At 38.5% G+C, this 20394-nt stretch overlaps 1 non-coding gene across 1 annotated transcript; it reads left to right on the top strand.

Annotated features, from left to right (window-relative positions):
- Positions 1 to 8287: 8287 nt before the first annotated feature.
- On the top strand, positions 8288 to 8449 carry LOC119825855. The gene has a single exon (XR_005287317.1). It is a non-coding gene; the product is annotated as a U1 spliceosomal RNA (small nuclear RNA).
- The last annotated feature ends 11945 nt before the right edge of the window (positions 8450 to 20394 follow it).

Below are 20394 nucleotides of genomic sequence, written 5' to 3'. Positions count from 1 at the left end.
CCTTTGGCAACTACTTGGCATCTTTTTGACATCCTCCTTGGCATCCTCCTTCCCTCCTCCATGTCTGCTTGGATTTCCTTGCTATATTTTATTCTGCCATAGGCCAAAGCAGTCTCTTTATCAACCAATAGTAATAAAGCATTCACAGCATGCAGAGGGGAATCCCACATCATAAATGAATGTGTTGTGCTCATTAAATTTCCTTATAAATATTTGTCTTTATATTTATAGATTAGTGCTACTTTAATCTTTGTTCAGAAAATCTCGCTGTTCATTAGGTACCAGTTACCTGACCAGAGTGTTAAGCATAAGTGACTTTTGAATGCTCAGTCCTAAGGAAGACATATATATCAACCCCACTTAGATCTCAGTGGGCAGGGGATTTTCTGGAACAAGATTTTTAATGATACAGCTGTCTTTGAGTCTCCATGCTCCTGTAAGTAACCCTTCACTTATTCTCCTGCAAGTGACCCCAATAATTTTATTGGCTCACTAGGCTATATTTGGTTGCATTATTTTATCCAGTATATTGTTGTGCCCCTGATTCAGCTTGTTGCAAGTGGTCCATGCTTACCCCCATGCCTGTGTTTTCAGAATCATAATCCCATCTTCTATCCCAACTACCTGCTTACAGCAGAGGCTCTAAATATCAGTGTCAGTACCTGAGCCTTAAGTGTTGTCGTGAGTCACTTCCCTAAGACCATGTCCAATGCCAAGGTTGCCTCTTCCTCCACCCTAGGACTGCCTTCTTCTTTGCTTTGCTCAAGGCCATGAGCACAGTGGGAAATGGAAACACATCTAAAGCAAACATGACTGATCTTTACCTGAAACACTTGTTTCCTCTGTTTATGTTCAAGGCTAACTATGAGTCCAAATAAAAGTGGCCTGAGACAGATGCAAATTGTTCTCAAATTAAGATTCCATGCTAGACCTGATGTGAAGATCTTATTTACTTTGGATGCCAGAGGGAAACTTCAGCAAAGAAGTGACTAGAATAGGTCAGATGAGGAAAGATAGCCTGACCCAAGGCGGTGGGCATGACAGACTTAGCCATGGGAGTGGAAGCATGGTCCCGAGAAAGATTTGCTAGCAGCCTTGTTCATTATTAAACAAAGAGATGTTGGGAAGGAAACAGGCAAAAGTGAGACATCCACCTCAGAATACAAGAGTCAGTGGCCACAATTCAGATGTTAAAACTCTGAATATAATATATCTTCTATGCTCAAACAAACTGAAAACTAAGTACATGTAAACACTGCAATTAATTTGAGCAAAACTGTTAATTGAGAAGCGAGCTCTGCTATTCTCTGCAGGCAGTCACAGAGAGAACAGCGTTGCTTGTAACCCAAAGAAACTGTGAGAAATCAATGACTCATCTTGCTCATGACGTGTGGTAATTAGCAGCATGAAGCATGGGCTGGGGTAATTTTTAATATTCTACATGGATCAGATCTGTCTATCCAACATTTTCAACTATTAACATGCCTCCAACTTGTTACATAACTAACAGTATATTGTAAACCATGGACAGAGTTTATTTTTGTGGTTAGTAATTTATTCTTTTACTGATACTTAAAAGGATTTTCTGAGAAAATATAAGAGGGACTTTTGAATTAAATACAATAAAAAAATTTGAAAAGGATATCTCCTGTCTTAGTCAATGACTAATACTTTTTCAAGTTCTAAAGCAGCAACAAAAGAAAATGAGATCTGACATAGAAAACATCTAGCTACATTATATTCATGAAGAAGACCAAGGAAGCATTTAAGACACAGTAGACAGAAAACAGGTAAACATCGATATGACCCAGAGCTCATGATTGAGAAATATACTTTCAATGTAGACAATATATTTTGCTTTTCTGTCAGAATATTTTCAATAAATTTGTTTGCTTGCTTGTTGTGGGGGCGTGCACAAACAACAGCATTTGTATGCAATCTAAGGACTCCTTGTTCTGTGTGACAGAACTGAGGACAACAGGGTTTGTGTCAGGTACATATATTCACCCACAAAGTGATCTCACTGTTCCGGATAAATGTATTTTTATCATTATTTGACACAGTTTACAACCAAGGGAATATACGTTTTAAAGGAAGCAGGAGCAGGAGGATCTCTGTGAGTTCAAGGCCAGCCTGGTCTACAGAGCAAGTTCCAGAACAGCCAAGGCCATACAGAGAAACCCTGTCTTAAAAAATCAAAACAAACAAAAAAACAAATAAACTATTGGCTTAGAATACTTCTACAAGTAAATTCTATAAAAAATGATTCAAGTGTCATTTAAGTAGAATTCAAAATAAGTGTTGGTTTTGGTTTGTTGTTGTTTTCCAGAAACAGGGTTTCTCTGTGTAACAGCTCTGGTTGTTCTGGAACTCAACTGACCAGACTCTCCTTAAACTCATTGAGATCCTCCTGCCTCTGCCTCCCAAGTGCTGAGATTAAAGGTATCTACCACTGCCACTGCCCAGCATGGGGTTATATTTTCTTTTTATTCAAGTATATATAAAGGTTAATGAGCTCTATAAGACATATTAAAAAATAAATATTTTCTTATGAAAATTTATTTCTTACATCACTGGTGTTTGTACCGAGTCCTGAGACAAGTCTTTCTATATTTCCGCCATTACATTGTTTAATTATTGATAACTGCTCCCCTTCCCCTTTAAACAGCAACTTTTAATGGTTCTCTTTAGATCTTTACGTGGTGTATGGCCAGGACAGATGCTTAGTATATTATGAATTGATTTGTAATTGTAAAATGACCATTCCTGTGATATTTAACTGACTTAAAAATCATCAACTCTATGACGCATCATCCAATACTCTTGTCTTTACAAATACCTGTTTGGAATTTATGTGCTTCAGATTCCGTGGTGCTATCTGATTCATTTGTCTTAAGTGTTTTCAGATTCTATAAACCAAGGAATACTCCCAAAGAACCTCTATGAAATACATTACAAGTAGATGGCTTTCCTATATCATGGAGATATTATCTCATCCAGACAATGCTATGGGAAATCCTGGATTTTAGCACTGCCATAAACAAAGCATAGAGAAGTGTAGATCTTTTTTGTCTTTGCCTTAGGCATGCATATTCTACGTGGTGGGTTGCTAAGATACACTAAACTTAAAAGTACAGAAATGTAATTTGACTCTTTAAAAATAGGCAAGGCAGCTTTCTTACATCTGACAAAATTAGTCTCCAGGGAATGTATATAATTGCAGCACAATCCTTTATATTAGCTATGGTCTGTTCTTAATCAAATATTATTTTGTAAAGATTTTAATTTTACATTTTGATATTGAAATAAACAAATTTCCTTGCAAAACTTGAATGCCCACGTCTGAATTTTGACCCCACGTCCTTCACTTAGGTAACCTGCAGAGAGAAGCAGATGAGCTCCAGTCAAAGCCACAACAGTTGATTTATTTCTCTTCCGTTCCTTCCCTTCTCAACTCCCAACCTCAGACAAAGTAAGCTGACACCACTAAGCTAAAATACATTTTATTTACATTTGAAATTGTCATGAAATTGTGTGGGATCTACCATACTGAACTCTCAAGTTACAAAAATGTCTGACAATTGTCTCTACTCTACTTGACCAGAATGACAAGCATGGATGTGTTTCAAAAGTTCAAAGTATTCCCTTTGTGGATCCTGACCTCAGAACCCATTACCTGTTTGGTAATTTTCAGTGTTTCAGTGCTGTATAGAATTTCTCATTTATACTCTGGCCATCAGTCTCACATTTTTTTCTTGGTGAGAACCAATAGGTAGTTGTTTGTTTGTTTTTATAGATTCCTAGTCTATGTAGAATGCATAAAAGGTATAATTAGGAAAATTATCTATAAAAGTTAGAAATGTATGTCTATAGATAGGTAGGTAGACTGTCTATAGACATACATATCTAAAATATATAGAGACTATCTATAGGTAGGTAGATAGATAGATAGATAGATAGATAGACAGATAGATAGATAGATGATAGATGCTATATTGACTGACTACTATAAGATCCTTCTATCTGAAAATGATACATGAACCTCTTCTAATCCTTTCCTACTCCCTAAATTTGTTCCTATTTTTGTTCTTACAATATCGCATATTCCCTTTCATTCCTCTTATGTTATTCCTTATCTTAATCTGTCATAGGTTTTTATTTCCTTTGACAGTGTCTCTCAATTAATCAACTGAGAATTCCACCGTTTCTTCGTTCTCACTACTGTATTCAGTCTATACATAAATAAATAAAGTCTACAAATTTATTCATCTCCTCAATTACCGCCCATACACAAGTAAGTTCAAAACATTTCTTATGCCTTTATGAATTCAAATCTCTGAAGGTATTTTCAAAGGTGACATTCAGAAAACCAGTCATTTTCCAGTGCTCTATATCTGCCCTCCGATTCTGCTCCATAGCTGCAATTCTTAGAGCAACAGAAACACAGAAGCTGCGAGAAGTAGAATCTTATGATAGCAAAGTCTTCATGCTACACATGAAGGAATAGAATCCTACTCTAGAATGTGATAATGTGAAAAACATAAGCTATAAGCACTCAGTCCTTTTCAACCTCAAGGTTGCTATAAAAATGGCATGTCTTCTAACAGATATCACAGGAGCTTTGCAGCAGCCTGAGTATGCCAGATCATTTGGTACAATCAAGAGCCCTTGGATATTGTAGAACTACGTTTACCTGACTCTTCAATGAAATAAAAAGGATGACACTAGGAATCTATAAAAACAAACAAACAACTACCTATTGGTTCTCACCAAGAAAAAAATGTGAGACTGATGGCCAGAGTATAAATGAGTATAAATGAAGATAATAGCAGAGACCATGAACTTTATGGAGTGGGGGCTACTTTCTCAAGACTAACAAAATCTGATTTTATTCAATTATCTTCTTTTTCTTACAATTATTCTCAATGTCTCTTTGTCTAGCTTTCTCCATATCTGTCTCCCCTGTCTCTTTGTTATGTAAGTTATGGGGAGGGACTTCAGGACATTATGCTTACACACTAACATTTTGTCAACGAAGACATTTTTCTGGATTCAGTTGTTAAAATATTATCATCATCATTGTGTGTACTGGCAATATTTTTTCTTTTAATATCTATTGACAGTGAGTGGCTTCAGAAAGGAGAAATAAAAGAGAAACAATATTAGCTGTTTCAAAACTTCAAGGGCCATTATTTTTTCCAGGATTATCACTATACAAATATTCAAGGGTCTGTAACAACAAATGTTATTATTTACTCACAAGTCAAGTTTTATGGAATTCTGAGTACTTCTGGAAAAGCATAGTCCTTAAAGATGTATTTTAATACACTTTTTACAGGTGTCTGGAAATCGACAATTCTGTGCATTGTTAATGGATGTCTTGATTTTTCTTTAATCATCAGCCAATATTTCTCATTTTACTCTGGGCAAAATAATTAGTGTCGACATTAATTCCAAGCTTTTAAATGTAGATCTTCTGGAACGTAACAGAAATGAAATACGATGGGTTTTTGGAGCAGAAATCTCAGGGCACACTAGTACAGACCTTCTTGGATGGATGTTGTCCAAGTTTCCATCACAGACGTATTCATACAATATACTTGGCATAGCTTTGTTCCCACCAAATTAGAAAGCTCAAACATCTGGCCAATGACAATTATACACAGATTCTTGGGTGTATCGCTTATTTTCTTCTTCTACATCATCCTGGGTTTTCTCACTAAGGGCCACTTTTCTAGTTAGCTATCCTCAGGGACAGCCAGAAGCTGTTGTGGAAATGCTGGTCACACAGTTGCCACCACCATCTGGAGAACGCCATTTCCTCAGCGAGGTAGTTGGTTGTTGTTTGCCTGCGTGGTATGAGCTTTGCTGGTCACCCTAGTGGAGGGACCTGTTCTTTCCCCTCCTTGTGATATCCTGCTCTTGAGTCATGTGACAGCATGCACTGCTTGCCAGAGGACCCTTAGAAAGACTGGTAAAGCAGCTTTCATTTGACTTATACATTTTCACAGTATTTTATCTCCTGAAGACTTAGGCAGGTACTCTAAAGAAGAACAAGTCACACATCAAATTAAGTACTACTACCTTAGCATGTACTAACTATGGAGATTAATAAGGGAATTATTATTTTTTTTTAAAAAAAATCCTAAAGTGGTGGTTCTCAACCTGTGGGTTGTGACCTCTTTGGAGTTAAATGACCCTTTCACAGGGGTCACATATCAGGTACCCTGTATATCAAATATTCACATTATGATTCATGACAGTAGTAAAATTATAGTTATGAAATAGCAATGAAAATAATTGAATGCTTGAGGTGGTCACCATAACATGAGGAACCGTATTAAAGGATTGTAGCATAAGAGAGGTTGAGAACCACTCTTCTGCAGTAAGGCACTGGATAACATTAACCTCAATAATCTTTACATAAATAGCCTACAGGTTAGGATCATCTCCACTGATGTGTACATCTTTACATCTGAAATAAAGTTGCTTCCCCCTACTCTTTATGGTGCTGTTATTAGTCATATATGATTATTCTTTATGATATTTCAGTAGGGCAGAGAACATGTTAAGTTCTTCCTCTGCATGATCACACTGCTAATGACTGCAAACATGTAAAGTCTCGCTGCATTCATGCAGCCCTTGCAAAACAATCCCTAAAGTGAATAATATTACTAACCCACTTTGTAGACGCATAAATGCATGCAAAGGGAGCCTAAGTAACTTTTCCACACAGCATCCAATTAAGGAGCCAGAAGGAAACAAAAATTGTTGCAACTGAGCCTGCAAGCTGAACTCTTAACTGGTGTTAAGTGGCTTAATCAACCCTACACAGTCAAGAGTGTTTAACCCCAAAGAAAACCCAGGAACAAAGAGTTATGTCTTGAAATTAACAGAGAATATGTATCAAACTGTTTTTTGCAAGTTTGTACATGTTGTATTTCTTCTCCAACATTAAATTGATGCAATTAATGAAGGGCTGGGACTGCGAGGTCTTTTAATGAAACAGTCAACAGCTGAAGTATGTTCTAGCATTCCTAATATATAAGGAAGGATGGGGTTATCTGCTAATGCATCTTTGCCTGATTTCAACTGATATTTTCAGAGTTGGAAAAGAGTGTTACTTGATTCTTCTGTTGCCTGAAGATCACAGATATTAACCAGATTCCACACATATAAAAACTTGTTTTCCATGTATAACCTGAAGAGTGGCTGGACTGCATAAAAATCACACTTAGGGTTATCATTCCATGCTCATCATTGTGGTTCATAAGCATTGTATATTGTATGATTATTGGTTGCTTCTCTCCTTCAGAAAGCTACCTCTGGGTAAGAGGCTTTAAAGTCAGTTGCTAGCTCAGAGGGCAACTGTGTCCTGGGTCTGAAGTGCATGAAGTCTTCAGCAATAGGGACTCATGTCTACCTCTGGAGGGCAACACAGGGCAATAACAATAGACTCCATGCTTTCTGAGTCTCTTGAAGAGCTCTGACCAAGCAACACTCAAAAGCATGCATTGACACCCCTAGTTTGGGGGTTTACTAGATGTTTTTGGCTCTTGGAAGAAGCAATGTCAGCTCACACGGGGAAATTTTACTTGAGCTGTATAAGTATATACTAACTTATGTATATTATAGGAACTTATGGGTAGTTAATAGTCTGATCTATTTTAACTTTTAAGTCATGCTGATTTTTCTGACCCTCCTCCCCTTTTAACTGCTTAAGAAGAGGGAAAACATAACCTGAACCAGAAACCTCACCAGCTACCCAGGGCTAGTGTAGTCATGGATCTTGCAGAAAAACCTACAACAGCCACTTTACTAAACCAGAATAACCCTAAGCTACATTCAAAATATTGGTTCTTCTACCCACAGATAGGTGTGGTTCTCACTCCTCATCAAGGAAACCTCTCTTTATAATAGAAATCATTACAGAAAACACACACATGCATGTAGAAACACAGTTAAAGAATTACCTACACAAATTTGAACTTGAAATGCGTTGTTACTGAAGGCTGACAATCATATCCTGTCCCAGGTCTCAAGATGGATGTGAGCAAGAAGTGTGAACACTATGTCACTACATCACCATACAGGCTTGCTCACGCCTAGTGCTTGCTTGTACTCTTTTTAGGCTGGAATCATCCGAGAGCTTTCAGTGTGAACAGCTTGGGAATTGCATTTCTCCTGGACATCTCTGACCTCCTTGTGTAGAACCGGCTTGAAGGGAAAGTGAAGCTGTATGCTTTTTATACAGAGAACATTAGGATCAGTTAGCCCACTTAAAAGCATACTTAGCTGGCAGGGGAATGCCATGAACACAGAGGTGGTTTTTCCTTTGTGAGGTTTAACCATGACATGTGGGGCATGCTGACCTCTGGGATTTCCCCAAAAGCAGGAAACTCCACCCATAATTTGTGGTGATGGGAGAGAGTGTGTTTATGGCCTCCTATGGCAATTATGTTTCAAATTCATCTCAAATGTTAGATTTGAGGCCTTTGCATGGATTTATGTCCCATATTTGTACCAGAAAACATATGTGGATGGCTTTTACATTTTCATATAAGGATTATTAAGCCAGGCTACTGATCAGTGTAACAGTGTTTGCCTAAGATGTGAAATGCCCTGGGTTCCATTCCCAGCACATCTAGAGAAAAAGATGTGAATGAAAGGAAAAATGTGTTTCAGTTATTTCCAAAGTGTTTTCAAGATATTGCTCAAAAGAGAATCCAGTATTGCTTACTGAAATTGACAGACACAGGAAGTTCATAGTCCCTTACGGCTGCTCAGGAGCGACGAATAAGCTACTCCTCAATGCCTTCAGCCCAATGCATTCCTCACACCTCCCACTAAGCCTTTCCCTTCCGTGTAAGATCTTTGTGATGTACGTAGGCACCTGAAATCGTCATCTATGACAGAGGCTGTGATGACAACAGTTCCAACACACCCCCTACTCTCTCTGCACCCCTCCCAATTCCCACCGTCCTGACACTTGCCAGAGCTTTTCTTCAGAACTCAGACAACAGCACTTCATTTTTCCTAAGTCCTGGCACACATTTACCATTTCTGATGATATCATAAGCTCCAGAAAGGAAAGACCGTGTTGTATAACTAGCTATATTTACCAAGGAAGTAGACGCAAGAGGTAAAATAGGGTCCCAGCTGTCAGGAAATCTGAGAATCTAGCCTTTTGGTTTTTTACAGAGTTCTTTCCTGATCTGTAAAATTTCAGAGGAGTGGTATGGTTGTTTCTGTGTTTTGATGTGTGTGTGTGTGTGTGTGTGTGTGTGTGTGTGTGTGCGTGTGTGTGTGTGTTTGTGTGTGTGCGCGCACATGTGTATGTGTGTGATTCATTTGTATGCTCGTTGTCTGCCCATTCCGAGGCCCCAGGAAGACCTGCCTTAATCTGTTGCAATGAAGTCGCTCACTGAATCTGGAGCTTGCTGGATTGCTCAGCTATGCTGGCAGCCATCCCAGCCATCCTCCTGCCTCTCCCTCAGCCACCCCCCCAACACTGCTGTGATTACACTGGTGCTGGGTCTCTAAAGTCAAGTTTGCTGGCAACGCTGGTGTCTTAGCCATGGAGCTGCTCCCTCCCCTAGAGCTGGGGTTTGTTTGTTTTTACAGAAAAGTTTCCTGTGCTCAAGAACATCTCCAGTAAAGAAAGGCAGAGATGGGAATTTATTTGTCTCATTGCACTTCATATGACCATGACAATTACAGAAACATATAAATATAATAGCAAAAGGAAAAGAGACAATAAATTAACACATTTATTTGTACCTTAATATATTTTGTAAACAAAGGAGACCTGTAATGGGTCATGGTGCTACCCTTTCTGCTTTCTTAATTTATTCTCTAGTTAAAAATTTAGTTGAAAAAATAACTTTAAAATTTAAAAATCCTTACTCAGACTTAGGAAAGTTTTCCATGAAAACTAAAGTAGGCCCTTATCAAAGAAATATGCATCACATCTGTGTTCTCTATTTTTCCACTGCTAGTAAAACCGCAAAGTAGTCACACACCACTGTATGCTAGACATAAGGTGAACCACGCGCTGCTGTATCTCTGCAGTGGGCTGGCATTCTGCATCTTGATCTACTGTATAAATAAGGGACGAGTGTGTCACTAGCCAAGAGACAGACCGCACCAAAGCAAACTCAAAGGGAATGAGATGCTTGCTCCCTCCCCACCCCCATCCCTGTGTGTGCACAGCGTGTGTGTGTGTGTGTGTGTGTGTGTGTGTGTAGCCATGATTCTAGCCAAAACCTTCCAGAGTAACTTCTGTATAGTATGCAATAGTCACTGAAAGTGAGTAATTAAAAAAACATCAATTTGAGGTTTGTGCATATATATAACTAAAAGCATACTAATTAGCCACAGAAACTGTTTACAATATAAACCAGAAAAACAAAAACAAAACCAAAAAAACAACCAAAACCAAACTTTTTCTACCAGTAGTATTTTACATTGGCTGGTGTGTAAGAATAATAAAATGCAAACTGTCTTCAGTAAGTTTTTTGCTGTCTTGAGTCCTCCCTACACTGCCTTGCACCCAAACGTTGTCCTGTCTCCTCCAGCCTGAGGCTGGTAGTTTGTGCTAGAGGCGAGGAGTCCCAAAAGTATGTGTCCTTGGCTCTGCTTGTTGATGATGCCTGGCAGAATTTATCTTTTCCACATACACAGAAGCTGCATTTTTCTTTACATCCAATTCAGAGGGTTTACTTTAATCAAAGCGATAAATAGATTTATACTGTTTTTCCAAAGACACTGGGGACTTTCGTTTAAGTTATCAACTGCATATAGGATACTATCAAAATTACAAAAACAGAAGACCCTTCTTCTTCCTTTTCCTTTGTTCTAGCAGGAGCTTGAGGAGGAGAAGAAGAAAGCAACAGCCCCAGTAGTGATCCTTCCTCCGGTACTCAGCTCCCACCAGCTCCACGGGGCTGTAAGCATCTTTGTGAAGATGTCGTGGTATGTATCAGCCTCAGTAGCGTGATTATTGTGATGACATTTTCTCTTGTAAGGTTGGTTAAAGGATAGAATTAGACAGTTCATGTTAAGAGGAGGTCTTCCTCTCTCTGAGAGACTGACAAGGCTTCAAATTTTCCAGGAGCCATTATTAAAATCACAATAATTAGAGAAATCTCACAGAAGTCACCTCTAATCACACCCACCCCTTATGCCATACTTAGAACATTTTCTGCCATCATAAAGTCAGGCAGGTGGCACCTCCTTCCCATTCCTTGCCATCTTAACTTTTAAAAAATTCTTACTTAATGTCTCATTTATTTTTTTCTTTACTGCACAAAAGCATATTTCCAGATAGTTTGGTAGACAAACACTATGCTTGCAATTCTAGTTTGCAGATTAGTAGTAAAAACCACCAACCATTTTTCAAGTTACGCGTTACTAATTCCAGATTTGAAAATGTGCCATGTAAGACATGTAAATGTTAGAGACTGAGCTCAAATCAGAGACAATACACTTAATAATAATCGTTTTCAAAAAGCCGAACCATAAGCCCTCTGCATGGTCCCACAGATCAGTGTCAGCATTCCCTAGCATCTGATCATATCCCCCTGTGTTATAAAGAAGAAATAATGAAGGACAATCTTTTAGAAGAGTGGACTCTGATCTGAACATGGCGGCACTTAGAAATCAGTGCGTGGGGAATCACCTGCCATGGTGATTTATACGGTAATTCATGAAAAAAAAATGCTCCATTTGGTGGTAAAATGCCCTCCTCTTGACAGTAAGTGGATGAAGCCTTTGCAAAAGCAAAAAGGTCCTTCGAAGGGGTTTCATAAACATTCCAAGTAAGGCTCTGGACTATTTGCAGAAGGGCACAGAAAATGTTCCATCAGCTGAAAAGAAACTTCCTGCCATCTCTCCAACTAGTTTTAAAAAAATTAGTTAGGAACTGGAAAATTTCCCACAAAGCTATTGCTTATGACTCAACTATGATACTATTGACTCAAAAGCATTGGGAAAATCAGAGACATTTCAATGTTTAATATGTTAGCACTTTTTCCAGTTTTATATAATGCAGACTTTGCCCTTAATTAAAAGTATACCTTATTAATTGAAATTGCTAATCATTTATATTGGAATAACTATATGAACTGATTCCCTTGCTATACAGATTTGTGCAGGAGATGTATTCCATTCATAACTCTTAGGCTTTGTCTGGTGAGTTCTAATGGCTCTTAAAGAAAAAAAAGTAAGAAATGTCAATATCCTAGTCTTTCTTCTCAGTCAAGACTGCAGATGATGCAATTCCTGTGTGTATGCTATCCTGACCTCCACTGAAAAATAAGAAAATAATTAAAATCCATTTTCAGTTCATCTTCAAATTCCACTGATTTCATTCAACTTCTGCTTTGGTGGGAAACATGCCAGGCCCAAATACAATGATCTACTGTGTTTCCCCTCTGCATTATAATTTCTCTCTGCTAAAGTGAGCTGTGTTCTTTAAATTTCAGCACATTTCACATAGAGATCATCTAGGCAGATTTAGGCAGCCCTTCCCATTCACACATCCCTGCATTCAAAATTTCCTCAAATGTTTTGCTATTTTTTTATTTTGAAAATATGTTCTGAGATTTTCTTGCTGAAAGAAACAAGAAGGGATTCCTTGGGATGTTTTCGATGTCACCTTGAAGAAATTGTCACACACCATCTGCTGGTTTATTGAGCACACAGGGTGTCAATGCTGATGAATTCTGCTTTAATAAACGACACATATTGACAGCCACATACCATGCCCTAATGATCACATTCATGCCAAGATGCCTTGAAATACACCTGGCTTAAATTACACATGCGTCGTTCGTTCATATTTATGGAGTAACTAACGGTCTTAGTCATCTATTTTGGTTTGTGTGACTAGGTGTGGCTTTCCATGCAAGTCACACACTGGAAAGTTTAGTTTTCTCTGTCTTCATGGTCCTTGTGTCCCCTGTTGATTATTCCTCTGTGGAGGACATGCAGGCTAATAAGACGTCGTTTTAGTCACCCATCAAAGATAATTTAGGAATGAAACTTGTTGTTTTACTACTGGGTGGACTAAGATGAATGTGAGGACAAGGCAGAGGGTAACTGTGGCAGAGACAAGAGCATTGGTCCATAAATTGTAAAAATATTAGGTAATAGGAAAGAGCTAATAAAGTCAATAAATAACTTGTTATTTTTTTTAATGAATCATGTGAAAAAAATCACAGACTACTTCACAATCTCATTTGAAGAATTGGATGCTGATGAGAGACCAAATCATTTATCAGTTACTGGGTAACCAGCATCTGATACTGTTTTGTGTTAGTAGTCAGTATCCTAGTATTTGTATTGCTCCTGGTGGTAATAGCACAATCAATCAATCAATCAATCAATAAGAGAATTAAGCTTGGGGAGTTGATTCTGTGGGAAAGGGCTTTGTTTGCCATGAAAACACAGGACCTGATATGGATCTTTAGAATTCATATTGAAATAACCAGGCACATAGGCATACACCCTTAATCCTAGACCTGCTAAGGAAGAGACAGGAAGATGCCGGGGCCTTGTAGTCTGGTGAATCTAGGCAAGTCAATGAGGACAGAGTTCAGTGAGAGACTATCTCAAAGATAAGATTTATTGGATGATATCTCAAAGTTGTTTTGATTTGCATTTCCCTGATAGCTAGTGAGGTTGAGCATGACCTTAAGTGTCTTTTGGCCATTCGAACTTCTTCTGTTGAGAATTCTCTGTTCAGTTCATCGCCCCATTTTTTAATTGGGTTAATTGGCATTTTACCGTCTAGTCTCTTGAGTTCCTTATATATTTTAGAGATCAGACCTTTGTCAGTTGCAGGGTTGGTGAAGATCTTTTCCCAGTCAGTAGGCTGCCTTTGTGTCTTAGTGACAATGTCCTTTGCTTTACAGAAGCTGCTCAACTTCAGGAGGTCCCATTTATTCAATGTTGCCCTTAAAGTCTGTGCAGCTGGGGTTATGCATAGGAAACGGTTCCCTGTGCCCATTTGTTGTAGAGTACTTCCCACTTTCTCCTCTATCAATCTCAATGTGTTCAAATTAATATTGAGGTCTTTAATCCATTTGGACTTGAGTTTTGTGCATCACACCTGTCAGATTGGCTAAAATCCAAAACACCAATAATAACCTTTGCTGGAGAGGTTGTGGGGTAAGGGGCACACTCATCCATTGCTGGTGGGAATGCAAACTTGTGCAACCACTTTGGAAAGCAGTGTGGCGGTTTCTCAGGAAATTCGGGATCATCCTACCCCAGGACCCAGCAATTCCACTATTGGGAATCTACCCAAGAGATGCCCAATCATACAACAAAAGCATATGCTCATCTATGTTCATAGCAGCATTATTTGTAATAGCCAGATCCTGGAGACAGCCTAGATGCCCTTCAGTGGAAGAATGGATGAAGAAACTGTGGAATATATACATGCTAGAATACTACTCAGCGGTAAAAACAATGACATCTTGAATTTTGCAGGCAAATGGATGGAAATAGAAAACACTATTCTGAGTGAGGTAACCCAGACCCATAAAGATGAACATGGGATGTACTCACTCATATTCGGTTTCTAGCCATGATTATAGGACATCGAGCGTATAAGTTTGGGATCCTTGAGAAGATAATAAGAAGGTGAACTCCCAAAAAAGATATAGTAATCCTCCTGGATATTGGAAGTAGACACGATCGCCAGGCAAAATTGGGAACTTGAGGGTTGGGCAAGACTGGGCCAAGGGAAGATGGGGAGAGAAAAGTGTGAAGGGGAGAGCGGGGGGAGCTCGGAGGAATGGGGTGCTTGGGATATAGGAAGGGTGGATATGAGAGCAGGGAAGCATATATCTGAATTTAAGGAGCTACCTGAGGGTTGTCAAGAGACTTGACCCTAGAGGGGTTCCCAGGTTTCCAGGGAGACGCCCCCAGTTAGTTCCTTGGGCAGCTGAGGAGAGGGAGCCTGAAAAGGCCAGTTCCTATAGCCATACTGATGAATTTCTTGCATATCACCATAGAACCTCCACCTGACGATAGATGAAGAAAATGACAGAGCCCCACCTTGGAGCACCGGACTGAGCTCCCAAGGTCCTGATGAGGAGCAGAAGGAGAGAGAACATGAGAAAGAAAGTCAGGACCGTGAGGGAACCTCCAGCTGGCGACAGATGGGGAAGGTGACTGAGCCCCACATTGGAGCACTGGACTGAGCTCCCAAGGTCCTGATGAGGAGCAGAAGGAGCGAGAACATGAGGGAGAAAGTCAGGAACGAGAGGGGTGCGTTCACTCATGGAGACGGTGGGACAGAACTAATGGGAGATCACCAACTCCAGTTGGAATGGGACTGATGGATCATGCGACCAAACCCGTCTCTCTGAGTGTGGCCAACAGCGGGGGCTGACTGAGAAGCAAAGGACAATGGCTCTGGGCTCTGATTGTTCTTCATGGACGGGCTCTGTGGGAGCCTTCTCAGCTTGGTCGATCACCTTCCTGGACCTGGGGGGAGTTGGGAGGACCTTGGTCTTAGCATAGAGTGGGGAACCCTGATGGCTCCTTGGCCTTGAGAGGGAGGGAGGGGAGGTATGGGTGGAGGGGAGGGGAGGGAAGGGGGAGAAGGAGGGGAGAGAAAGGGGAGAAGGAGGGGAGGGAGGGGGGAGGAGGAGGGAAGGAGATGGAAATTTTTAAATATAAAAAAAAATAAACCATGAGAGAAAAAAAAAAAAAAAAAAGATTTATTGGATGGAAAGATAGATGGCTCGGCAGGTAAGAGACCTGGATTTGTTTCCTAGCACTCACGTGGAGGATTACAACCCTCTGTAATTCCAACTGCAGAATATCTGAAAGAGTCCTCTGGCCTCTGTGGCAACCTAGCACACTTGTGTGACACATCCATCCATCTAAGCAAATACTCACCAGATAAAATAAAAACAAATAAATCTTTACAGAAGATAAGCTAAGGTTATAGAGGAAAACACTGGATATCAGCCTCTAGCCTACACAGAGAGAGAGAGAGAGAGAGAGAGAGAGAGAGAGAGAGAGAGAGAGAGAGAGAAAGAGAGAGAGAGAGATAATAAAAATAACTCTATTTAAAAATTTATATTCATAAATCCCAATCCTCTGATAGTTAATAAAACTAAACGTTTTGATAATATTTACCCTCAGTATTATTGCTTCATATCTTAAGTGACTTATTTATTCTTATTTCCTCTATGTATTGTTGTATATCGTTATTCAAACAATTCTTGCTTTATTTACTATTTTGTATTTTTGACACAGCACTGTTCAAAAGAACTTTCACTTTTTCTGTTAGCTGCTGCTTTAATAAGTTCATGAGTAGCATGTAAATTTTGCAACACATTTAAGAATAAAGGAAAAAAGAAAAAGACACTTTAGGCATATCAAACCATCTAATTAGAATAAAATAGAATTAGACTAGGACATGCAGAGGCTACACCTACAATCTCTTATTTAAGTTTCAAATAAGTAATGCAGTCTAAAATAGAACATAGAATTGAGATCACTCCAAAATGAAGGACGGTGGTGTGATTTTAAGTTTGTAGTTTTAAATAGAAAAAAAAGTATTCTGAAAAAAAAACTTTAGAAAGGACAATAATCTATAGTTTTCATTTAACAGGATATAAAGGTAATTAAAATTGTTCTTTTTTCTAAATATTCTTATTTGAGCATGGTGGTTAGGTTTAATCTAGAATCATCTGGGATATGGGCCTCTGGCCATACTTGTGAGATATTTTCTAGATTGTGTAGACAGAAGTGGAAGGATACCCTCTCCAAATGTTTGGTATCCTGAATCCCAAACTCAAAGAAAAGTAGCGGGGCAGCTGAGGCCCATGCGTGCATTTCTTATTATCTTCCAGAGGTGGACAGAACGTGACCAACTGTTTCCGGCTCCTGCTGTCTTCCCTCCCTGCCATGAAGGACTGTAACCTGGAACTGTGACCTATAATAATCCCTTTCCCATCAAGTTGTGTGGGCCAGGGTATCCTGTCCCAGAAACTGGAAGAGTAACTCAGACACTGAATAATCTGTAACATATTTGATAGGGCTAGGAGGAATGGGATTCAGCTTATCTTTAATTCCCAAAACCACCTTAAAACTCTGAGCAAGTGATCTAGAATGTTTCAGTGAGATATTGATAATGTTTGGCTAGTGATTGAGATTTTTAAATTTTAATTGCTTGAACTTTGCTTTCTCTTTCTAGATGAGATCAAGTAACAGGAAAAAAACTTAAAAGTTTCTAATCATTAAACCCCTTTGTACAGCAAGCTGCTTCTAATTGAATCCTTATTCAGTGGTAAAGTATATTGAAAGATGTATCACCAGAATGTTTTAACTTCTTCTCTTCTTCCATTCATTCATTTTATTTTTGAAACAGAGTTGGATTTTATTAAATCTATTTCCAACAGATTTCCTTCACAGTAACAGAAAGAGTGATGATTAAGTAGAGACTAACGTGTACTCACTAGTTGGCATGGATTTCTACAATTTAACTTAATTTTTTAGTATCCAAAAACACATAATAATATAAATGTCTGAAGAGTGCCTAGAAATAATTGTTGAACTGGTAAGCTCGTAGAGTTCCAGTCAGTCTAATTTATGAGTAATAGTTCAGCTCCAAGGTAGCAGAACATTTTCAGTAGCCTTTTTCTTCAATCTTAAAGGAGTAGTTTGAAATAAAAGCTAAATTCTAAATGCTAAATTTTATTATCCTATGAAAGTCTAACAATATATTTGAAACACAGAAGTTTATATTAAATATACAGACATAATAATATATGTATAAATAGTTCTGGGTCAGATAAAAAACTTGAAGTATAACAAATGATCATGAATTTTGCCAGAAGGTATAATTAAGAAATTAATTATTTTTGAGTGTTCTGGAAATTAGCAGTGCTACCTGTCAAATGACCTTGCAGACATTCCTTCTGGAAGATAGCATATCTTATCATTGATACCCTTGTACTGTACTGAACTCCAATTTCTGGAGTTAATTATCTTGGAGACATCCATAAATCTTGCATACATATATGATTCTTAATATATATAATTTATAGCTTCCTACGTCAAATGTTGAGGATAGCGCTTGAGAATAGACTGTGTATTAAGCAGGGATTACATTTCATGTGGATTAGCTGCTACTGTTTTGGAATGTCAGGCCTATGGAATGGAGCCTGCTAGATCAGTCACTAACTATTCTCCCTCAACAGGTTTCAGAACTGTCAGTCCATGCTCCTCCGTAGCTTGTGATTTTTGTGCCCAGTATCTTATCTATTAGTGTCTCCATCTCTTTCTTAACTGCTTCATGCCCCTGACATCTAGAATATGTTTTCTTCTGCTCCCTTTCATAAGCAATTCTGTGTTCTTCCAGACTCAGCATTCTCTCTCAGTTCTCCATTCAGAAATGGACATTAGCCCAGACATTCTTAGTAAATGAATGTTCATTGCTATTAGTGACAGCTTTGAAAACCTAGATGTGTGGGCAAGGTATTTCTATGGTTACCATTCTACACTCATCCCTGTGTTATTATTCATGTAGCTTATTCATTATGCTGCTTTATCATTTTAAAGTATATTGTTAAGTATCCTTTGTCTTTTTTTAACCTATCACACTGCTCCACACCCCACACCCTAAATGTATGAACCACTTGAACCACTTGTATTTGTATGTTGTTCTTGTATATTGAGATCACAAGTAGATTTGACTAGTTAATCAATAAACTATCATAATGTTCATCGGTGATTAAAATAAATAAAACCATGCAAAAAATCAACCCCGGAAATATGGGAATTCGCTTATTCATTCTTTTCATAAAATCTACACTTGCTTTAAGTTATAAAGCTTTTCAAATTGAAAGGGAAAACTGCTCCTAAGTGGCAGGTACTACCAGATGTCAGTTTTCAAAAGAATGGAACTCAGGGATGTAAATGTGAATTTATGTGAGCTGTTAGGCATGGATCAATGTATGCTAGAGTGTTCAACCTCTATTACCTTATTAATAGGTAAATCACTTCACATATCTCCAGATATCTGACCAAGTTCATATTTTTACTCACAGTCTCCACCTTGGTCATTGAGCATGCTCTGTCCTCAAAACCTGCAGCAGCTGGTCCGGGCAAACAGAGGTGGTTGGTAGGTAGGGGCAGGCTGGGGTAAAGATCCTGGTGGGACAGGATTGTGTGGGGTGGCAGGTGGAAATAGTGGTGTGCTTACTGTCCCTGGAGAAGTCAACAGGAGTAGCAAGAGCTCTGTTTGGAGGCCAGAAGCTGGTGATTCATCTCGAAGGCACCCATGGCTGAATCCTTTCCAGCCTGGGAACTAGGAACTGTTTATACAAAAGGCAGAATTGCAAAAGTTACTTTACCTGCTTAAAATATAAATTTAAGAATATTTGGGATACCGTCCACTATTTCTGATGACAGGGAATTAATTAATTTAGCATTTAAAGGGTTGGGGGGTGTTGAAGGGAAATGCTTAATACCACCTCCTTACAACCTGTAGAGAAGCTCAAAGCAATTTTATATCCATAATATAGAAAAATAAATAAATCAGCTAGCATGAAACTGGAGTTGCAGTATTAGTCACTTATCAACACTGCGAAAAATTCATGAAGGAAATTAGCAATGGGCTTGCATGTGCCAAATGCTACTAAAAATGTTGATCTAGGGATAGTATAGAAGTAATTACCAAAAGTTCATCGTGAGTAATAATCAGTAAAAGATGACTTGTTTGGAAAAGTTGGAGGCCTAGAAAGTCTGACAGCATCAATCAGGAGTTATGGTAACTAAGACCTTAGCATGTATTAACAGCGTGTGCACAAAAAAATTTTGTACTGGCTCAGCAGGTTCTTAAATAATTTAGCTCTTGATGACTCTACTACTCATGAGCTCTAGCAGCCTGATGCTCTGCCATACAACTAAAGGGACCTAGCTCGTTCACAGTGGCACATAGTTTTGTGTGTGTGTGTGTGTGTGTGTGTGTATGTGTGTGTGTGTGTGTATATATATATATATATGTTTGTGTGTGTGTGTGTGTAATTCTTATACTACTTTAACTTTGACTCATGGTTCATCTGAAATTTTGATTTACATGAAAACGTCAAAACAAATTCTTTTGCTTTTCACAAACATTTTATGTTTGGCTGCTATAAATACAACATGTATTTATGTGTGAAATCATGAAACATTCTACCTAATGCTTAGTCAATATACAGACAATATCCTTGTAAGAAAGTGTATAAGATTACATGTTAGGTGTCTACCCTAAGATGCTAACAAAGGGCCTATAGAAAGTCAAAATAACCTTTAATTTCTAAAGACTATTAATGGCAAAATTTCCCATTCTTTGATTACTGAATACATATGTTTTAGTCTACA

The sequence above is a fragment of the Arvicola amphibius genome, chromosome 10 (genome assembly GCF_903992535.2).
Source record: "Arvicola amphibius chromosome 10, mArvAmp1.2, whole genome shotgun sequence".
Lineage (NCBI taxonomy): Eukaryota > Metazoa > Chordata > Mammalia > Rodentia > Cricetidae > Arvicola > Arvicola amphibius.
Note: the sequence above shows the minus strand (reverse complement) of the source record. Positions and strands in the feature narration are given on the sequence as shown.